The 23547-nt window shown below is 40.1% G+C and overlaps 1 protein-coding gene and 1 long non-coding RNA gene across 2 annotated transcripts in view; one reads left to right on the plus strand and one right to left on the minus strand.

Moving 5' to 3' along the window:
• The window catches only part of SNTG1 (syntrophin gamma 1), a 418769-nt gene that overhangs the window by 190293 nt on the left and 204929 nt on the right, over positions 1 to 23547 (plus strand). The window lies entirely within an intron of this gene.
• On the minus strand, positions 1739 to 16527 carry LOC137661149 (uncharacterized). Its single transcript, XR_011047833.1, has 3 exons — positions 16425 to 16527; positions 10801 to 10912; positions 1739 to 1817 (listed from the first exon to the last, which is right to left on the minus strand). It is a non-coding gene; the product is annotated as an uncharacterized lncRNA (long non-coding RNA).

Here is a 23547-nt window from a genome sequence, read left to right on the forward strand (position 1 = left end):
ACACTATTCTTCACACTGAATGCTGTATTTTATACCAAACTTTAATATACAGCATATATTTATGAAACAATATTAGCACTGAGGTTTGGTTTTACTGTGCTCAGTCATTATTTTCCCTTACCCAGTGAAACAGGTCACCATTATTGTAGTTATCTCACATGTAGGTTTTCATTTGTGAAAACATTTTTCTTTATGTTGATAATGCAAAATCTTTTTAACAGCAGTCACAGAAGTCAACTCTTCCATAGAAACAACTTTTCATCCAGTCACTTGTGCAACAGTTGGCTGTACAATCATTGCATTTCAATGAGAAAGTCTCACCCCATTCAGTTGCACAACACTGAGTCTAAAGAGCGGTTATCTTTCACTCCAAGGCAACTATTTCTGTGGTATGTGAGGAAAAGGGCAATGTACTTGTGTAAATTAATCTAATTGAACATTTGGAGGGGAAATGAAATTATTATGTAGGATTTACGTTATGCCATTTCTGAAGGCACTAAGCAATCCTCCATAATTGTAGCCCTAATTCCAGCTGCAGCAATATTTTAAATTTTATGGCATATATGATAACCTCAATGAAAAGGAGAACTATTAAAAATATGTTTTTAGAGAAAGCTGTATGATGTATAGCATAGTAAAAAAAAGTACATAAAATTTGTAATTCCTAAATACAACTTTTAATTGTGTATTTTACACCATAGATACACTCAATCTCTTGGTTGTAATGTATGTCTCAATGTTGCCGCTTGTCTGCAGCAAGCTCCGTTCGGTTGCTGGCTGGCCTGAGGCTATCCGCACCCCAGGGCCATTGAGCACTGACACCAATGTGAGGATGCAACAAATGGCGTTTATTTAACTGCGCAACAGCCTTATATAGTCGTCTTGTCCCGTACGAACTCGCACGATAATGACACATCCTGCTCCTTTCGCCACGCCCACCTTCCGTTACAGCCCGAGATTTTCCGGTCGCCGTACCCTAATCTACCTACATTTCCCCCTCCCCATGCTTCAAGTCATGCGAAGTAAAGCGTATCGCTGATTCTGGAGCCTTGCGTCAAAGCGTAAGCGTAGCTGGCGGATACAACATCCCGAGCCCAGGTTCTCCAGTAAGATTCCCCTGCAACTCCTGAGATGCAAAGCAAAAGCAAGCTAATCATGAGCGCATTGTTTAAAGCTTTTGTTTCACTCAGCAATGGCCGCCGTTCCTCATCTTTCTTGGCGCCCCTCCGCTTTACCAGACTCTCTGTACTGTCATGACTCCTCACGTCTGAAGGTCGAGGCTGGTGCTGTTTCGGCTTCCCCCACAGGTACTCCTGCAAAACATAAAGCTCGGACAGTGTACATATTACTTCGGGTTAGGATTTTGTTTTAAATCAGGGCGCAAACAGCGTGTAGGGACCCACTGTATAACATCATCCCGTTTGATGGCGGCATACCCCCTCCCGTGATGTAGCAGCTCCCAACCTGTTTCCCACTCCGCTGTCCCAGGGAACCGAACCTTGACTGGGGGGCCCACTTCTGGCACCCCTGGACCCCAATGTCGCTCAATTGGGGCACGCTCTTGGTCTCCCCGGGCAAAATGATTTAAAGAATAAAGAGGGCGATGTAAAATGTGAGATTGGTAGTTGACAGGAATTACGTCTGGGAATCCTTCCCCCTCCCCAAGAATCTTAATTCTGTGTTTTTGTTTCTTACTTAAACCTGGTTCCCTGTGTGTCGCAGAGCCCAGTCAGAGAATCCCAGCCTTGGTTACCCATAAATCCTGCTCTCTGTTGTTGAGCCACAAAAGTTGTATTGACCATTCGTTGCACAGTTTTCTGCAAACATGCAAACAAACAGGGTAACACAAGTAGGATAATGCCTATTATAAACATTCCCATAAGCAGACTCTATCTACAAAACATGCAGTTTACTTCAGAACATACTGTTATTCTCTGTTATTCTAGCTGAAAGGAAAATTACTGACAGGAAAGCTGATTCTGTTTAAAGGTAACACAGATCAGGCCTTTTAGAGCCTACTCTGAGGCCTACTCTTGCTAAACCGTTGCTAAACCATCTGGTATCAATTTCCCCCTTTGGAAGTAGTTAGATTTATTATCTCACTACTTCCATATACTATTCTCAATGATTGCCTCAACACAACCCACGCAGATCCCTATGATAATTATAATCACAACTATATAAACTATTCCCTCTAATAATGTGGCTAACCATCCTTTTAGAAACAATCCACCGTACTCCTGCGCCTGTAGAGACAGAAACATAACCTCGACCCATTAGTAATAGTTCCCCTGGTCCCAACCATTCGTTAGTACCTGATTCCCTATACCACACTTTGCCTTTGTTTTGCACATAGCTTGCTCCCTGTCGAACTGCCTCCCAATGTATTACAATTGGGGGTCACTCCTTATCTTCTGCTAAAGTTACATGGTTAAGTACATAAACAGCCTTTGCAAGTCTCTCAGAAGGTTCAGTTTCCTCTCCCCCTTTTTGTTTTTGCAGAAGCTGTTTCAATGTACTATGAGCACGTTCGACAATCGCCTGACCCGTAGGCGAATGAGGAATCCCGGTGACATGTGTAATACCCCATAGTTGACAAAATTGACGAAAAATTTATGAATAGTATGCTGGTCCATTATCAGTCTTAAGTTGTTGTGGAACCCCAAGACTTGTAAAGCAAGCAAGTAAATGTCATTTGACATGACGACCTGTTTCCCCAGTTTGTGCTGTTGCCCATATTACAAGTGAAAACGTATCAACAGATACATGAACATATTTGAGCCTTCCAAATTCTGCAATGTGAGTAACGTCCATTTGCCACAGTTGCAACGCACTCAACTCTCGAGGATTTACCCCTATTCCAATTCCCATGCCAATTTTCTGACAACTAGGACAAGGACTAACTAATTCACGTGCTTGTGCCATGGTGAGGTGAAATTGTTTCGCTAACATTTTCGCTGATTGATGAAAGAATTGATGGGATAGGTGTACTTGTTCAAATAAATTTGGTGATATTTGCGTATAGGACACAAGTGTGTCTGCTTTATTATTTCCAATGCTCAAACCTTGATCAAACTGATGACTACGAATGTGGGTGACAAAATAAGGTATCTCTCTGAGGTTTATTGCTTGATGCAACTGTAGCAAAATGGTGTAAAGTCGCATATTTCTTATTGGTCGTATAAAAGCTTTTTCAATTCGATTTACAATGCCTGCTGCATAAAGAGAGTCTGTTACAATATTGACAGGTAAATCCTTCCATTTCACAAAAACCTGATATATCGCAAAAAATTCAAGTGTCTGCAATGAGTCCTCAGTTTGTCCTGAGAATTTACAATGTTTCCATTGTCCATCCTCTTGTCAGGTAATAACTGCTGAATGTGATCGCTTTCCTGCATCAGTAAAAACAGTTAGTCCAGTCACAGGTATCTCTGATCTGATAGGTTTTTCTTCCCAATCCTGTTTGCAAATAAACTGTAGCTTTTTATCTTTTGGCAAATGTGTTAACAATTGTCTAGTAAAGTCCTGTAAGGCCATTTGAAAAAGAGTTGACTGATTTGTTAACCACTGTAGATATTCCTTTCTGATAGGTAAATAGATAGCATCTGAGTCTAGTCCGGTAATGTCTGTAATCCTTTTATGTACTTTGATAAGCAATTGTGCTATTGCTTCCACTCTGGTACAAAGTGTTGTTTTAGGATGAAAAACCAAAGAGTCCACTCGAGCATTGCCTTCTGCAATAAACCCAGGCAAATTAGTATGATTTCTTACATGTAAAACATAAAACAATGCAGTTCGGATTTGAATTTCTTGCCACAGAGCTCGCAGCAATTCAAAAACACACTGATTACATATATGCTCTATAACAGATCTATCCAATTGCTTTATAATGCCAGCTACATATGCTGAATCAGCAATCAAATTAAAGGGAATGGGAAAATTCTGAAATATTTTTAATACAGCTCGTAATTCTACCACCTGAGGTGAACCCTTTTGTTGTACTACCATAGATTCCCACTTGCCATCAGAATACCAGACAAGGCCCGCCTTGCCTCTGTTCCCAGATCCATCCGTAAAAATGGTAATTCCATCCACAGGAGTGTCTGCGCACCACACTCCTGTGGCAATTGGAAGTTCCACACTCAATTTTATAACAGGATGGGAGGGCAAGTGGTAAACAACCTGTCCCGAGAAATTCTCCATAGCTGTTTGCAAAGCAAAGCTATTAGCCATACACCACTCAAAATATTGAGCTGCAAAATAGGAACGATTAGTGATGCAGGGATCTCTGGCCACAAGCTCCCGACATCGCATCCGTCCCTTGATGAATAATCTGTGCCAATAGCTCTGTAACGAATCTGATCATTCTGAATTCCATTGACCAATTATTGCATACTGAATTTGCCTATCAAACAAAGTGATAATTTGTATTTCCTGATTCAAATCAATACAATGTACAAATTTGGAATGTAGCCTGCTTTCTATTTCCGTAATCAGTTGCTGTACCTCTGAAGTAGTGTGTCGTGGCGCTGTTAAAGTTGTGTCCCCTGCTAACTATTGGAATATAGGCTGCAATTGTGACGACGTAAGCCCCAAGTACGGCCGCAGCCATAACTTGAGCCTTATGTTCCACAGTACCCACTTTTGCACATGCCTTTATCATAGCATTCAAATCTGTTTTTCCAGGTAAAGCTTCAATGATCTTTTGACAATCAGCATTAGCATTATCCCTGTTTGCCACAGGTCCAAGGCTTGGCAGCCGCACAGGTTAACCCCGTGTGGTAACACCAGTCCTGCGCTCCCTGCGGTTCGGGCTGCGAGTTAACTGCATAGGCCTGGAACTGGTTGTGAAGATTCATTTGTGTCAGCATACAGTTCCCCCCCCCGCGTTCTTTCTCCAGTTTCCCTGTATTCTGCAGCTGGTTGTTATCAGCTGACCTTGAGCATTATACTGAGACCTGCACAGCTTCACAAAATGCCCTAGCTTCCCACAGCAATGACACATCAAAACAGAGTTATCTCTCCCACTCAGCTTCAACTTCTTAAGGCAGTTTTTCTTAAAGTGACCTTCCTGTTCGCATGTATAACAACGATGAACTACCTTAATTGCCGCTGCAAAAGTTTTTGCTAAATGCTCCATCTGAAATGTGGTGGTTCCTACTTTCTCACAAGCATCCATTAGCTCAGTTAAGGTGGCATTACTATTTGCCATCCCTGCAGCAACTTTTCTGCAGTCCTCACCTGTGTTGTCCTTCGCTAACTATAGTGGTAATGCTTCTTTTACAATTTTCCAATCTAACAGTTGCCAAATATTTCTTCCCTCAGGACCCGCACCCACAATCACCGGATATGCCCGTGGAATCACAACTCCTTCTAATAACACATCTCGAATGACCCCTTTCCATTTCACTCCTCCCTCACCTGCCCCCCTTCCCCTGTATACGCGGGCGGAAGCTGACCCTCTCCCTCACCTCCCACATTACCAGATGGACGCAAACCTCCCCCCCCGCCCTGATCTAAAGGTGGAGTAGGGAGTTGTAAAGGAGGTTGAGGTGGCCCTAATACTTGTCTCGAACACAGAGGGGGGTTTTTGGGGGAGACATAGTCACGTGTCCCGAGGCGTTGGCTGAACGATGCTGCTGCAATTCCGTCTTTAATTCTTCCAGTCGTCTACCAAGCTCTGTCATGTCAAGTTCATGTCCATTTCGTGATGGTAACAGTCCTTTAAGTCCTTGTGACTCTGGTACTGCTGACTCTGTAAATGGCGAATCCGGTAAAGGTGGGTACAAAGCATGTTTACCCTCCTTCTTGTCCTCCTGCTCAGCCTCATCCGTAGAGAGATCAATGAGAGGGAGGGGGTTTCGGAGGGGGTTTCTGCCAAGTCTCCTGTTCAGCGTCTGAATCAATTAGTTCAAATCGAGTTTGTGTTTTAGGGCGCACTACCGGTTCTGATGGATCTGTATCTATTTTTCTCACTCCCCGCTCCTCAGCTTTTTTCGGAGCCGTCCGTACCCACGGTGATAAAGGAGCTGCCACCGGTACAGCCACCGGGGCCATGGGAGGTGTTGGTCCCGCAAACAGTGAGGGGGTAGTAGGCGCCTGTGGTCCTAAAGCCATAAAAGCTGTATGTGTGACTTCTCTCTCTGCTTTTATTCCTTTTAACGCTTCACTAACCAGCCTCCATGTAGCAGACAATTTAAAGGCTTCCTTATCACCACTTGACACCGCATTCCAGAGAGAGTCACCAATCTTCTCCCATAAAGGCACTTCAAAGACATCATTAAAGGTTGTAAAATGTCCTTTATCTTTTGCCCAAAACAGTAACTGCTTTAACGCAGCTTCGTCATATTTAATTCCTCTCTCAGAGAGTATATGTTGGAGGAGTTTCACCACTGTCACTTCTGTCTTGGTCAGAGTAGACCCCATGTAAACACGTCCGAGCCGCATCCCATGTCGCCCAGTCCTCCCACGCAGTCCGTAGCAGCCACAAGATAACTCCCCATGTTTTTAATTCTTTGGCAGAACCCGCTGCCATAGCTCGCTCAGCGAGCTTCATTGAGCACCGCTCCCAGGTATTCGACTGTAAACAATCAGCCAGTCCTGCCACCGCCCCCCCCTTTAACGAGACGGTCCACACACTGGACTACGTCTTTCGATTTCACAGAAATCTTAAATTCCCCGCCCAGTAACGAAATCACCTTCATCAAGGTTTCCATGGCTCGCGAACCCACTCCGACTGCCTGCGGTCCGCCAGTCCAGCAATCACATCGGGGTCACCACTTGTTGCCGCTTGTCTGCAGCAAGCTCCGTTCGGTTGCTGGCTGGCCTGAGGCTATCCGCACCCCAGGGCCATTGAGCACTGACACCAATGTGAGGATGCAACAAATGGCATTTATTTAACTGCGCAACAGCCTTATATAGTCGTCTTGTCCCGTACGAACTCGCACGATAATGACACATCCTGCTCCTTTCGCCACGCCCACCTTCCGTTACAGCCCGAGATTTTCCGGTCGCCGTACCCTAATCTACCTACACTCAAAAATGGATTTCTTAGTATTTGTGGAAGTCTTTGAGAGTCACAGATCTTTCTATGGTAAAATTAAGATGCACACTCTTCTCTCTTTTACTCCCATTTTCTGTTAGCGGTAAATGGCTGCACTCACATGCTCTTTTGAGTCCCCATGCTTCTGTGAAGGTGATTCCACTTGTTGTCCACCACCACTCTTTCAGAGGACAGTGTTGGTAGCAGAGCTGGTTGAATAGGCAGTTCATTTTGTCCTCCATAGCCAAAGTCCCCAGCCTGATACATTGAAAGGATCCACGATCACTTTCCGTTTACCTTAGTGCACTGGAGTGTGGCTGAATGCTCTGACTGTTGAGGCTGCAGTGACTCTTTTCAGAGTCACTGCCTCTCCTGATCCTGTAACAAAAGTGAAAAGTATCTGAAATAAGAGTCTTGGGCACAGCTGATGCTCCTTTTTCCTCCTCTTGTTCCACTTTGCTTGTCTGATGTGTAGGTCTGGATGACTCCTTTCTTCATATAGGTTTATTCCTTAAATGTAAGGTCTCCCTTTTTTTGGCACAGATAATGTCTTTGTCTACATCTTTTACACTTCCATTTATAAAGAGACAATTTCCTTTTGTGGTGGACCAGTGGTTGAGAGAAAGACAGAGCTAATGCCCCTAGACCAATGTCAGATGTCGTCTCATGTCAGTTTTTCAGAATCTGTCACCATTTAGCTCAAAACTGATGGATAATTTGAAGTAGAGTTTATTCTGTGAAATGAAGGTTAAATCACAGAATCAGAGAGTCACAGAATGGTAATGGTTGGAAGGGGCCTCTGGAGATCATCTAGTCCAACCCCCTGCCAAAGCAGGTTCACGTACAGCAGGTTGCACAGGGTCTCATCCAGGCAGGTTTTGAATGTCTCCAGAGAAGGAGACTCCACAACCTCCCTGGGCAGTCTGCTCCCATGCTCTGTCACCCTCAAAGTAAAGAAGTTTTTCCTCATATTCAGATGGAACTTCCTGTGTTTCAGTTTGTGCCTGTTGCCCCTTGTGCTGTCGCTGGGCACCACTGAGAAGAGTCTGGCCTCATCCTCTTGACACCCACCCCTAAGGTATTTGTAAGCATTGATAAGAACCCCCGCTCAGTCTTCTCTTCTCCAGGCTAAACAGACCCAGCTCCCTCAGCCTCTCCTCATAAGAGAAATGCTCCAGTCCTCTGATCATCTTTGTAGCCCTTCGCTGGACTCTGTTCAGTAGTTCCTTATCTTTCTTGAACTGTGGAGCCCAGAACTGAACACAGTACTCCAGGTGTGGCCTCACTAGGGCAGTGTAGAGGGGGAGGATAACCTCCCTCGACCTGCTGGCCACACTCTTCCTAATGCACCCCAGGATGCCATTGGCCTTCTTGGCCACAAGGGCACATTGCTGGCTCAATTCTAAAATTCTGAAATGGAGACAGGAATACAAAAGTTACATCCACAGTTTGATACAGGTATGTCCTATTCTTTCAAAAAAACACTAGGAAAGAAAAAAGTGCTACCTAAACAACCAGGCAGGCAGCTCCAGCGTCCCTCTGATGCACTGAAACTCAAAGGAGCTGCAGTGAAGAACAAAATAAAGCCCAAAGTGCTGTGGGTTCATCTCTCAGCTGTTTTGGTGTAGACTGCAAGTAGTGCTGTTATTCTGATAGGCTCGATTTAGTTTCATTATTGCTGTAGATGAGAACGTAACTCAGCCCAGTCAAAATCCCATGTGCGCATCGGCATTGTAGCGCTACAAAAGGGTATATCCTATTACCTTAATAACCAGAAAGTATGTCCTTTCAGAGACTTAATCTAATTTTTAACCAACCTAAAGTGTTCAGATAAGCTGAAACTGCCATGGAAAAATACAGCAATTTTACCATCTTGCTGCAACTGTGTTCTACTGTATAATCACCCTTTGTCCTGATAGGTCACCATGAGGACCAGCAACTCCCTGGGGTGGCAGGGCAGGGCCTGGCAGCCCGTCCTGTCCCACCGTCCCAGCCAGGAGCAGGGCAGCCGGGGGGTGGGTCACCAGGGCAGCCCCAGCCTGGGACATTGGGCACCTCTGTGGGGACAGGGACACGCTGAGGCTGGGCCAGGATGTGAGCGCAGGAGTGGGCCCAGCTTGACAGGGCCCATGGCTGAGCAGGACCCTGTGGGAAGCTGGAGACTGGCCATGCTGTGGCATCACTGGGGCAGGGACTGAAGACCTGGGAGGCTGAAATGGCATCCTGGGAGTGGGGCAGGGTGGAGGTAGACCTGTGGGGCTGAAATGGGGTCCTGGCACCTGGACAGGGTGAGGGTGGGGAGCCATGGGTGTCTGGGCAGGGCTGGCAGTGCTCTCAGGGTCATGGCAATATTTGTATTATCCGTGAGGATGAAATTCATTAACACTTTATTTATTTATTTATATCTACCACATGGGAGAGCAATTTTATTTTTCTCTGTTTGAAAAGAAACACTTTTAAATGAAATGAATGGAGTGAAGATGACATTTTGGCATGCTGTAGCTGTCACTAGGGTTATGCATATATATGACTGGAAAAGAGATTTTCTGTTTATTTTTTTTATTGAGTAAGGAAGGAGTAGCTAACAGTTTACAGTTTCTTACAGGCAGCATAAAGAAAAATTCATTCAGTAAGAAAACTGCGTGCAAACATACATAGTTATGTGGTCTGGTTGCGTCCTAGTACCCGGAATAAAATGGATCAGTCTGTTGAGTCTTTCCAGCTCATGCTCTCTCCCTGCGCACCCACCTGGGTAATGTGGGAAGGGGGGAATTTAGCCAAGATGAAAGGGACAGCCTTGGTGGGACACGTGAGTGGTCTGCGTGTTCTGTGCCTGGCTGTGACCCTCCGTCATCCTTCTTTAAATGCCTTCTTCCACTCTCTTACTTTGCACATCCTCTGTATGAATTTGGGATTGTGGAAAGGAGGTGATTGTTGGAGTGTTGCACAACTTTGTATTAAGCTCTAGATCACCAGACATCCTGTGTCATCTGTGTGCTAGGAAGAGCCAAACGAGAGCCACCAAGCCCATGGTTTGTGGCCCAGGGTTTACTATTACAAAGTTTACTACTCACTCCAAGTTTGCTATTAACCCTCAGCTGAATTAATGGAATTTTCATGAATAAATTTACTGATTCCCTTTTACCTACAACAGATAAAAGTGAATAGATTATTGTTAATCTTAAATGAGCTATTTGACTGATAGTTGCAGAGCTGGTGACCTTTCGCTTTTCGTTAGGTGATTGTGAATTAACATTAGGACACTGAAAGCAACAGTAAATTGTCTGTGTTATCTGTTTCTGATATGCATCAAAATGTGTTGCTCATTCTAATGTTATGTAGTGTGACTATTTCCTGACTTACTTCTACGCCTGCTTTTCATGACGTTTGGCAGTTGGATTTTAAGCTAAATATTACATGCGGATTGGAGTTTCTATTTATTGATTTGGAATTTATTTAGTGAAGAAATAGCGGACAGAAAGAGGAAGATATTCTTCTACAGCATATTAACTGAGATTAGAGCTCTTCACTCACTAAACCCCACAGCAGAAACTGTGAGAATGTTTTAAATAATACATTAATTTCCATGTTAAACTGTATATATTGACCTTTTCTCTTAAGTTTTCTTTCCATAATCGGGTTTATTATCAAGAGGGTTCTTCAGAAAACCGTGTGGTGTCTCTTACTGGCTTTTGCAAAATTATTTTAATATATGAGCTATATGTGTTTTTTTTTTTTAATTCGTATACCATACTTACCTTTAGGAGACAGTTACAGAGTCTCTGAATGGTCTTGCAGCCCAGATTGCCAGGGTAAAACACAGTAAGTAGGTGCCTGCTGAATATGACTGACATAGATTGTTCTTTTCACCTGAGGATGAGGAAGAGGCAGTTAGACCTTGTACTACTTATTGCTGTAGAGCAGAAGTGTGGATCTCTAACACGCTGACATGTTTAACATTTCAGCAGTTCAAATCTTCTCTCTGGAATTCTAATTCTGCTTCAGCAGACTAGTCCTGAGATGGTTTTGTGAAATGTGAAAGGAGAGGTGGTAGAGGAAAAAGGAAAGAGTCTTAGTCAGTGCTCTAACTTAACGGCCCTCTGAATTTTAATCTCAAAGTAGCCCATGTTTCTAAGATGCTTTGTTCCATGTATTAGAACAGTATCTCTGAAAGTTTCTACCTGGGGGATTACAGATCACAGAATATGGGGCAGGGAGTGGGGGGGCACGTAAAGCCTCTATTCCTGACTTAACAAGCATGAGAGCAATTTCTCAAACCTGTTGCATTGTTTAAACCACAATCAGCTTACTGCATCATTTGTCAGTGTAATAGGTGAAGGACAGTTAGCTGCTAAGCATTACCAGGTTTATTATGCATTCTTCTCAAAGAAAGGTTGTAGAAAATGAAGAATTTGGCAAAGTGCCTGAATTCAAATCGATCTAATATAAGATGATTGCACATTTATTTAAGCAATGATGTCATCTTAAAAGAAGTATATCTATGAGCAATAGGTTTCATCCTGGACACAGCTCATACATCAAATGAGCTGCATGTTGAGAAACATGTTCTTTTAATGACTTTACACAGCATACTCTGCAATGTATCACATCTTACAGTTTTTCTTCCTTTTCTGAAGCAGAACTTTTCAGCATGTTACAGGGCACTTTTCAAACTTCTTCCCCACTTATATTTGGTCAAACTTATGTTGCATCACTGTGTGTAAATTAAATATGCTTAATTTTTTTTTTTTCCCTTTCTTTAGGATGTGGGAAACATACTCAGCTATGTCATTCCAGTGTCATTTTGTTTTCTGGTTTTGAACTACCTTCTGTTTTTGGGAGATAATTCTTGTATCTGGATGATTAAAAGGAAGAAGAAAATAAAAAATGTTTAGGTAGGTCTTTGCATATATTAGAATAAATGACCTACAGTTGTCCAGAAGTTGATAAGTGTGGTACCTCATCTTCAGAATTTAGATATGAGAAAACTATAGGACCTGAAGATAGAGCATTACAGCAATTTCTTTCAGTCCAAGCTTTTGAGTATTTGTGTATTTTAAGATATTTCTCATAATGTAATCTAAGAATGGATGCTCTTAAACCTTATCAAATACACCACATTCAGCTTTTTTACATAACTTTCAGTCATAAATAGTAAGGATTTGAGTTTAGGAAGAACTCCAGCAGAAACTGAAACCAAGACCTTGTAACTTGTAAAAAAATAAGGAGACAAAAAAGTATAGTATCAGCAGGTTGTAGAGGTGGTAAGATGGCACATGCAAAGATTAGAAGTGAAATGGGTGAGTGCAGATTTTATGTATTTATTATTATTTGTCAGCAGCAAAGGCTAGTAAAGTACCTCATAACTTGGAATTCATCTTTTTGTTGTTGTCATCTTTGTTTAGCCTGCACTAAGGGCTAAACAATAACCACTTGTTCTATCACCCAAGACCCCTCCCCAGCTAAGAAAAGGAATTGGGAAAAGGAGGGAGACTCATGGGTTGAAATTTAAACAGATTTAATAAAATAAGAAAACCAATATCGGTGCTAATACAAAAGACACAAAGTTATACTGAGCCCAGAGAGTGGTGTCAAGTTCCTCTACTGAGTGCAACCATTGAGAACAGAGGAGAAAGAAAAAGAAGTAGAAGAGAGCAGAGCAAAGAGCTCCCCCATCCCCACCAAGTTTTCCTATTTATAGTGAACCTGACGTTAATGTTATAGAATACACCTGTGGGCCAGCCTGGGTCAGCTGCCCTGGCTTTCACTGCTAATGGCCTTGATCACCATACCACAGCTGGGCACAACCTGAAACAGAATGTAATAGAAAATTGATTCTATAAATTTTATCCCCACAAAACCAGGACAGTTTATCCCTTAAAACAGAAGATAAGAGAAGAAAACAGAACAATGACAGAAAGGAAAGCATTAAATGCAGTTTCTAGATAACTGCTTTTAAAGATGTTAAATGTTAGATTTCGAAATATAATTTCACTTGTGTCAGTGTGGTTCAGGACCAACTGAGTGACAGCTGAAGCGGTTACACTAGTTTATATTCCTTACAAAGTACTTTGTGCTGTATTTGTGGACTGTGTTGTACTATGCAGCCAAGTGAATATGAAAGTTCCCTCCCTGAGACTTTCTAACAATGGCTATAATAATGTGTGTCAGTGTTTTTACTACATATTGCTCATGTGGACTATTTCAGGTTCCTTAAGTTCCGAGGATTTATTGTGATTCTACAAAGATGTCATCTGATATCTTTATGTCATACACTGCTAAGATTTATTTTTTATGATGTGATCAAAATTGTAACTCAAATATTACCGTCAAGTTAAGAAGTCTTATTGAATCTATTACTTCTGGAAGTTAGCTAATCCCAAAATAATTTTAGCATTATAGTTTTTTTACACATAGGGAGAAGAAAATTCAGCTTCAGTCTTAGTAGATGTGAAGGCTTAGTTCAGCAAGATATTTAAGTGTGTTTCTGACTTTAAACATAAGTATTTCTAAGTGCTAGTTTCACGAAGCTGTTTCTGAGCAAAGAAAGAAAGGAAGAAAGCAAGCGAGAAGGAAAGAAAGCAAGCAGGAAATCCCTTTGCTAAATCCTTGACTTAAAAAGTGAACAGAATGTAATAAAATGTTGTTCCTTTATCTACTTCCTTAGATAATGTTGTGAAGCCTTGAAATATTCCATCGGATATTAAACTACGGTTAGATAAAGATGCATTAATTTGTATTAAGTATTGATTTTGAGACCTTATTTTGATCTCATCACAGCTTTATCCTAGTGTGATTCTATCAATTATGTAGAATTATCCCTGACTGTGAAAGTATAGATCACTCTTTTGAAAGCCATAATGGTTTATTAAGCAGTTTTGGAATACGAACCCATATGCTAAACAGCAGAAAGGACAATTATGAATCCTGTGTTGTCAATTACAGTGGAAAGGAGATTTCAAAGTGGAAGATCACAGCTCTGGAAAGACATGTGAAGAAAATCCATATGTCCAGCTCACTCCTGCTTGTTTTACAATAGGCATTGCAGAAACTGTTACCCAGATTTCCCCTAATGGCAGAGTTATACGGTTAAAGAGTTATAGGTCTCCAATGATGAATATCAGAAAATGGGAACAAAAGCTACAGGCATGGCCTGGTAAGCCTTCCAAGTCTTAGATGTTTTTAACTCCATAGTACAGAATTAGGAATGGGCCTACACCATAGAGTTTTTGTGAAAGTATCTAAAGGAACAGATTATACTCTTATTGGTTATTTCAGTCTCGAAGTTTCTGAACAAGAGACTTGAAATTTGTGGTGCAAATGGAAAAGTTAGTTACAAGTTTTGATGAAAAAGTTAAAAAAAAAAGAGTTTTGCCATGTAAACCTTTTGGAAGTCCAAGTTGTCTGTGAATAACTACCCCATGTTCTTATTCTCTACAAGTTGAAACCTAAGCCTCCATTAAAGGCAGCAGAAACTTTTTTACATGGAAGGAAATCTCTGAATAGAAGTTGTTTCTTTTACTGCTGTGTTTTTGCCCAACAATGACCTACCTGGACTACTGCTGTGTGGAAATGCTGTTGGGTGATAACATCTCTAGGGGACACCACAGCTGCTTTCCCAGCAAATATAGAAGATTGATCAGAAGCCATAGTAGAACAGGCTTCTAGATGGAGTGGTGGGAGATATGCATAGGTGTTGAAGATGATCTGATAAGCTTCACAGCATAACACATTTTTGCATTAGCTATTGCAAAGTTGGTATCTTGAGGGTTTACAGGCAACTAGTCCAGGGACAGAGGAATTCCTAAGGCTGCTGAGGGTTGTCAAATATACTGAAAGAGTCTGAAAAATCCCATGATGCTGGAAGTCTGTCTGGGAAAAGACTTCTTTTTAGCCTGTTGTTTAGACTTTGCAATGATGAGATAGGCAACTGAGTTATTTGACTGAACATGGCACTGTGCTGTGTACACTGATACTATTATTTTTATTATCAGAGTAATATTTTTTGCATTATTATTTGTGCCCATATAGAAAGATCACACAAAAACAGACCACAGACTTTGTCTTCATCCCTTTTGAAGACAAACAGTACAGTGTAGCTAAGTGTAATTTGGGAATCTAAGAGAGCACGTACACTCCACTGTTCTGTTGGGGGAGGTCTGAAGATCCAAGCTGTGTCTTCCTGCCCTGTTCCCATGAAGGAGAACAAAAAAGTTCGTTGAATTGGCAAATCTAAACCATTTTTGAGGAGTTCACTGCTGCTCTAGGGACCTCTTAAAAATCTTACACGTAATACTACTTTCAAGCCTAGAGCAGGACTAGTCTGTTCACAAGTGCGTAAAAAGAACTCCCAGTTCTATGTATAGTAAATAATTCATTGAAGAAAAGTTGCTAAATGTTGTGTTTGTTTATTGAATGTAGTTATACCGAGATCAAGATCAAGAAGGTAGAGCCTACTGTTTTCTCAAACATTACACTGCAGTTATGGCATCAGGTTGGTTGTCAATTGATTTTCTCCAAGACAGTCCCTTTTGAACTATTAACATGTCATCTCTAAAGAAATAAAATTTAGTAATGAAAGTTTTTTCTCCCATGTTTTTAACAGATGTATCCTCTGTCTTCTGTTTCTTCCACCACCCGATTGTAAGAATCCAAAACAACTGTGAATTAAAACCTTGGTGGATATTTACTAGTTGTTAGTCCTTACGATCTTTCCCAAATCATGCTCATGTTCAAGTGGTAGGTTACAAATTCTCATAGCAATACTTCTGGACTCTCACAATATTTTATAGGTTGACTGTTAACGATTGTTAAAACTGCTGCCTGAAAACTGCTGCTATTTTTACAGAAGGAATGCAATACTTGGAAAAAAAAGGAACATAAGCTTTGGACTGGTGTAAACAGCAAGAAACTTAAATATTTCTCATTGAGTGAACAATTTTTTTAAACAGAGGCTGATGGCTGTTAAAACCATGAAGAAGTACAAGAACCTGGAAGCTGTGCTGTTGCTAGGAGAAGTAGTATCAGCAGCTCACAAAAGAAATCTTAATTTTCAAAGGAGAAGCATTTCTCAAAGAGTAAAACACTCTCTAATATCTTCTTTAGCATTCTAGTTTTCACTGTTTTTTAAATCAGGCTCAATCAGTTATGGTTTGTGAAGAATTCTTTTAAAATATGATCAAGTATCACAGACACAACAAGTCTAGAACAACACTTCTGAAGCTAGAACCATCACAAAGGATTCCCAGTCAATATCAGTATTTACACTTCACAAATTGTTTTTTTCTTATATAGTTTCAAGCTCAGATAAAGCTGCTTGATACCAGAATTTCCCAGACTAACCTGCACTTTGGCACGTTTATTAACTGGCAAAAGAACTTACATTTTGGGGACTCTGGGCAGCAAACTCCTTGACATTAAGTTTATGGAAGTTCTGCTAAGCCATCATTTCACATTGTCCTGTATATGTCTCAGATTTAACTTGTCTGCCGTTTACTCTCAGTATGTCCTTGTAGCTTACCCTGATGGCATTGCTGTCACTTACACTGAAAGTAAGAGGCCAGTCTTTTCCCTGGGCTATGTGGACGTCAACAGTTTCTAAAAATAGTCATGTATTTTGTTCCGCTGCATGATCTTAATTTAGCTGAGCTTTCTGCCTTAATCATTCCTTTGTGACAGGTTTGCCAAATCCCAGGTCCTCAAATATGCTGTACAGCCCCACAACACCCATATTCATTTCCTGCATCAGTGTGTTGTGCTAACATTGACTTAATTTGCTTTAATTCAGTGTGTCACTGGACTTCTGTACAGAGCTTGTTCTCTTTACATCTCTCTCTTTCACTTGACTATTTCTAAAATGATAAAGAATGTTTTTAGGCAATTGTGGTTCAGGTGTTACCCAAAACTGCACTTAAATAATTTGTTATCCATAGGCATGTTACAAGCAATGAACTTTGATAGTTCTGGTAATGTTGTGAAAAGATTTTAAAATACAGCACAGTTACCACAACCATGTGACTGAAGATGTAAGGAAAGTATCTCTTGATGCACCTCTGACCCTCTTTTCTCAACATTACTGCTTATAGTCAGCTTATGCCTAACATTGACATTACTTCTCTTTCTCCAGGTCTGCTGAGGTTAGAAGGGGGGAAAAAATCCAACATGTAGAGAAGTTAAGTTCTTTCATATACCTAAAATACTTTCTCTTCAGCTTACCAGTTGTAGTTAGAATATGGAATACTATTGATGAAAAAAATAACAAAATTTATCTTAGTGCATATGGATTTGATAAAGCTAACATATATAAGAACAGTTTTGGAAGATAACGTAATACAGAAACACAAATGATTTTTTGAAAAACATGTTTCCATCTTCCCCTCCTTCACGTCATTTTCTTCCCTTGCCTTTCTTCTTAATCTTTTCCCTCTTCTCTCATGTTTTTGTCTCCCCTTTTTATGCTTTTTCCTCTTTCATCGGTCTTCTTGGACTGGCACTGTGTTATATTTATTAACACATACACTTTGTGGATAGTTTGGAGAATTTTCTTTCCTACTTCCATTACCTTGGGGGAAAAATATGCTGAAAAAGAACCATATACATCCCTGAAGTTCTGTATTCCCACAGGGTGAGGGAATGGAGTCTTTAAACGATAACCTTTCTATTCCCTGAAATAGATTTAAAGTGAATAAAGGAATTGTCACCTGAACTCTGTCCTCTCCTCTACTCTCTTGACTGAGAGTTTTGGAAAGTAAAAAGGAAGATCAGAACTCCTACTTTGCTTCAGTGACTGTGTCTGAAGTGCAGAAGTCCTTTGGTACTGTTTAGTGTACCAATATAGATGTACACCCACTATACCTTTGAGTTTTGGAGACATCAATGGAATTTTTTAAACTTGAGTCCCATTCAATTTCAAGATTTTAAACTGAAAGAGGGTAGGTTTATATTACATCTTAGGAAGAAATTCTTTACTATGAGGGTGGTGAGACACTGGAACAGGTTGCCCAGAGAAGTAGTGGATGCCCCCTCCCTGGCAGTGTTTAAGGCCAGATTGGATGAGGCTTTGAGCAACGTGGTCTAGTGGAAAGGTGTCCCTGCCTGTGGCAGGGGGGTTGGAACTAGATGATCTTTAAGGTCCCTTCCAACCCAAACCATTCTATCATTCTATGATTCTATGATTTATGTTTAAAATCTTTCAGGTAAGCCATCATATCTTCGTGCATACACTATGACTCAGTTTCAGTTATGCAATCACAATCTAGATTTTCCACTGGAACACACTTCACGTAAAAAGTAACCCATATGAGATATCTTCTGGTACTCTTCATGAGTAGGCTTGAAAGTTTTAGAGCTGTCATTTGAGCTAGTGTACTATCGGCTTGTAATGTTCTGCCACTTTTTGTGAGTTTCCAGAAGATGAAGCTCCTAGTTTTTGTTTATCATTGTCAATGAAACTGGCTTCTGTCATTGAGGGTAGTTGCAGAAGATAGCCCATATCCATGGTATTTAACCGCCGTATCCTACAAAGTAGGGTGGCTGTGAGAAAACTGTCTATTGAGAATGATCCTTATACTAACTCCTGAATCATGTAGCCTGTTGTTTTGGAGAGTACTAGTTGGCATGGACTAAATCCATGCGAGGGTGCATACTAATAGCATAACAATATATACAATAAATTTGCTGACATTGCTTAATTTTAGTATTCTGTACAGTAAAACAGGTGCAATGCTTCCATGCCTGTGGAATTTTGATCTGATTTTTGAGTACCATTTCCCTGGAGGCAAGTGCTCTATAGTGGTTACAAACCTTCATTTTCACTCTCCTGAAGGTCATCTCCTTCTTCCTCATACTTCAACTTGCCCGTGAGCCAAAAGCTTCCTTAGTTTGGCCTACCCTAACTCTTTTCTGCTGATCTACCAAGTTTCAAATTCCCTTTCACATTCTTCTCATTCTATTCCTGGTAACACTTTTACAAAATGGCTTCAGCGTCTTCCAGTCTTCCTGACTGTACAGTTCAAATTTTCATCGTCTTCTCTCATCTACATTTAGTGGAGTATGAAAGACAGTCGTAGAAGGAGTTACTGATATTAGTCCCACCCATATTATAATTAGATTGCATCATGAGTGAGTCCAAGACTTTACAAAGAAAAATTTCTTATGACTTTCAGTTTTTGGCATCCTGGCTCTCAGTGAGCTCAAGAACACATTAAATAAAATCTAAACTGAGCAGTAGTCAATTAGGTAGAAAATGAGATAACCAAAATGAGTAATTCCCATGAGGTGACTGATTAAATAAAGATGGCACCTGTAGCTGTGCACCCATGTCTGCCCTGCACTGCTGTCATTGTGTGGCAGCTCAGTGTTCCTGGACCAGCACATTTTACCGCTAGCCAGTGTTTGTCTGAATCAACCTGTTTTTAAAAGTGGAGCATGCTGTAGTTAGTGTTTCTTTGCAACTTACTGCTGTACGCCTACAGCAGGATTAACAACCTGCAGGAGAGGGCTGTATGGACAGCTGCGATGACCATTTCACCATCCCAGTCCAATTCAATCCCATGCAGAAAGATTTTCAGTGAGGGGTGCTGCTCTCAGAGGGATATTTTCGGATTAGCTTTAAGTGTTTCTCACTGGCTACTTAACTTCGTTTATTTTAATTTTACAGTACTTTAAGTGCTATGTTTTCCTATGTGGCATATTTTGCATATCTCAAGTTCTCTTTTTATACATTTTGACAATGTACTACTGCAGAAACTGTTTGACAATAAATAAATTTGACTTGATGATTTTACAACAGTACTGCTACAAATTCCTGCTTTCTGGATTCCAGAGGAGTTAAAGAGGCTTTTGATGCAATCATGTAAAAACTCAAGTGGAAGATCTAATTATGTTGATTAATTTTGAGCCAAGTTATTGGTGTTTGTTATTCATAAGTACTGAATTTTTCTGTACAGAAGTATCTGCTCTGAAAAAAGAGAAATGTGGTGAAGACTGTGCAAAACATGACCATAATATCTCTGATCGCTAGACTTTCCTAGTTCATGCACAGCATTATTCCACGTTTTTTCACTGGCAACTATTAGAAATAGGCTACTTTTTATTTCCTTAACCTGAGGAAAATTATGTTTAATGGTAGTCTTTATAAGTGACTTTGCAGATAAGGCAGTACTGTAGCAGCAACTGCAATAAGCCTTGAGCGCTCTCTATGCGATAGCTGTGCTGTCCCAGAGATGACTAAGAAATGCATAGTTTATAATGACCACTGGAGGTGTGCACATGCTTGTTGTCACAGGAGTTCTTACAAGGGAAAGTCACTGGTGATTACAGAACCTGGCAGTAGAAGCTAAGTTGCAGTTCAGACTTCAGTCTAAAGCTGTCAAATGGTCAGTAAATTACAATAATTTAAATATTTTTATCTATCAGTTTTTCAAATTATTGCTTATATTTTTTTTTATTAACTTGGTTATTTATGGGAAATCGGTAAGTTCGTACTTTAGAAAAGGAACAAAAAAAAAGCCTTTGAAGAAAATCAGTGACATTCAAGAATCAATGACCTGACACAGTAAACAACACAGTTTGTCTAAGCTGCAGTACAACACAGAGATGACTCAGTCCACTTTAAATAAGAAATGTGGGGTCTTGCTCCTATAATGTCCAATTTGTCTTGCTCTCTGGTATTTCACCTAGGTGACTCTGATACCAGAGTTTAGTCATTTTAGTTCAGTGTCTCAGCAGAGTGTTGATGTGATGAAAATAAGTATACCTGGTTTCTTCTGTTCTGCCAGCTTGCACTGACTCAGTGTTATCTCACAGCTTCTCAAGCTACCTCTCTGCCCATCTTCCTGGGTAGCTTCCAGGCATATTCCCCAAACCTTTTTACTCCTGATAGCCCAATTCAACTTCCAAGTTATGTGAGAAAACTGACTAGCAGTTGCAAAAACAGTGACTATGGTAATTACTAAGTAGAAAGCAAGCTCCAATTCAAGTATCAATATGAAAACAAACACTGAAAGCTAAATGATACCATTTTTTTCATTAGGCTGTTTTGATTTTTGTTACCATCTTTGTGGAAAGGACCAATAAAGTCTAGCGTCCTTCACTGCTGCGTTTGAGACCCCATCCCAACAAGATATCCAGTTCTATCTGAACCAGTTAGGAGCTTCTGCTACAAATCCAGGACAAGACTTGTATTCACACCTATGGACATAACAGGAAAGCATCTTAAAACACTGTCACTGCTCTATCTCAAACAGATTACAAATTTATTACATTGTGATATATATCCTGATAATTTAAAGTATAACAGACAGTGTTTTGATTTTGTGAATGTAGAATTGGAATATTCTTTTTAATACTATGAATCATTTCATAAACACAAATGATAAAATATAATGAAAATGTTTTGACCTTACTCAACTAATTTCAATCCCATCAGAATGAGGAAAGGTCAAAATCATATATTGTTTTGGTTATGAAGTTTCAGATGAAATTTGGGATTTTTTGTTTTGTGCTGAGGCAATTTAAAATGACTTTGTCATTTTGTTTTCATTGAAGTTAATGAAACTTCTGAATTTCTCTGAGATTAGATTCTGTCATTTCTTTCAGTTATGCTTATCTTGTTAGTTCAAGTGCTATTGAGACATGCTAGAGTTTGTGATTCAAACTGTAGCATATGAACAGAAATGCTGTCATATCTGTTGAGAAATCTTGGTTTACATTGTATATGGGAAACATTTCATTCAGTTAACAAAATGGAAATATGAGCTACTTTGTACACTTGTAAACTGGAAGTAAAGCATACTCATATGCGTTTCATTCAATTAACGTCTTCTGTACTAAGTCTAATATCATGTCTATTAATTTAATCTGGTTTGAATTTTCATTATTCATTGTACATTATTATTTTGATTTTTTTTAAGGAGGACTTTTACAATGTATCATCTCAGGGAAATACAGATTTTTCAAATTTCACGGTTGTCCTGGTTTTGCAAGGATAAACTTTATAGAATCAATTTTCTGTTACATTTTGGTTCAGTTGGTGGCCAGCTGTGGTATGGTGATCAAGGCCATTAGCAGTGAAAGCCAGAGCAGCTGACCCAGGCTGGCCCACAGGTGTATTCTGTAACATTAACGTCACATTCACTATAAATGGGAAAGCTTGGTGGGGATGGAGAAGCTCTTTGCTGTGCTCTCTTCTATCTCTTTGCTCTACTTTCCCTTCTTCTTCTCAATGGTTGCTATCCCTGGAGGGACTTGCCATCACTCTCTGGGCTCAATACAACTTTGTGTCTTTTGTATTAGCATCAGTATTGGTTTTCTTATTTTATTAAATCTGTTCAAATTTTAACCCCCAAGTCTCCCTCCTTTTCTCAATTCTCTTTCTCGGTTGGGGAGGGGTCTTGGGTGATAGAACAGCTGGCTATTGTTTAGCCCTGGCTGCAGGCTAAATGAAGACAACTGTGAATGATTATTTTTCCACTAAGACCTTCTGCAATTAACTTTGAATTGGAAATGTGTATATATACAGGTATAAATATATAGAACAGTTATTTATACAGGATCTGAAAATCTCAAATAAATAGTGTATTATGCTGTTTCCATTTACTGAAAGTCAAAGCATACCAGAATAAAATTATATTTAAATGGTATGCCATGCTCTTGTTCTTAGGATTTACAATGCTTGTTGCTTTTAAATGACATTATAATACTGTTCCATTTTTGGGAATTAAAGGGAAAGTCATTAATGGATTACACTGTCCCCACTATGTAATCATTAGCATGTAAGAATGTCCTTTTGTTCCAAGTAGATACAGGCATTTAAAGAATTTCTGAAAGGATGAGACCTTCTCAGAATTCTTAGAAGTCAATGTAGTCCATTGGGATTTTTTCCATATCTTTTTCTAAAATCATAAATGCTTTTATACATATGTCCTGTAATACACACATCCAAAACACTGCCCAAAGAACATGGCAGGCTAGAGTATCAACAGCAGTTAATTTTAAGCCTTTTTTTTTTTAAGATAGGGCTACACATATCTACAGAAGTGGAGGGATAGTCCTGTTATCAGTGAGGAAAGATATGTGCTGGTATTGCATTCGTGGTTTTTTAGTCTGAATCTGAAATGGCAGAGCTAGGATTAGCGGGGATTTTGTGACTGACTTTTGTGAAAACAGAATCCACTTCCTAAAGTAATATATTTAGCCCAAACAATTTCACTAAATGTATTTTACTACTCCCTTATATTAAAGCCTGCATACATTTGCTCAGTCTGTGGATATATAAAACTCAAAAAATATTGGTACGTTTATTTCACTTTGTGGTCGTACTAATTTTTTGCACTTCCCTGTTTGCGAATCAGTTTATCTTAGGTTGCGTCAATCCAACTTGTTTTGCTTACACAGGAAAATTTTAGAAACTTTTATGATTATTTAAATGTATATAAATGTAGTTATTACCATGTGATTCTGAAGTCTAGTTTCTCTGGACCTCACAGGGCTAAATGTGTGCTTTA

Source organism: Nyctibius grandis, chromosome 3, assembly GCF_013368605.1.
Source record: "Nyctibius grandis isolate bNycGra1 chromosome 3, bNycGra1.pri, whole genome shotgun sequence".
NCBI lineage: Eukaryota > Metazoa > Chordata > Aves > Nyctibiiformes > Nyctibiidae > Nyctibius > Nyctibius grandis.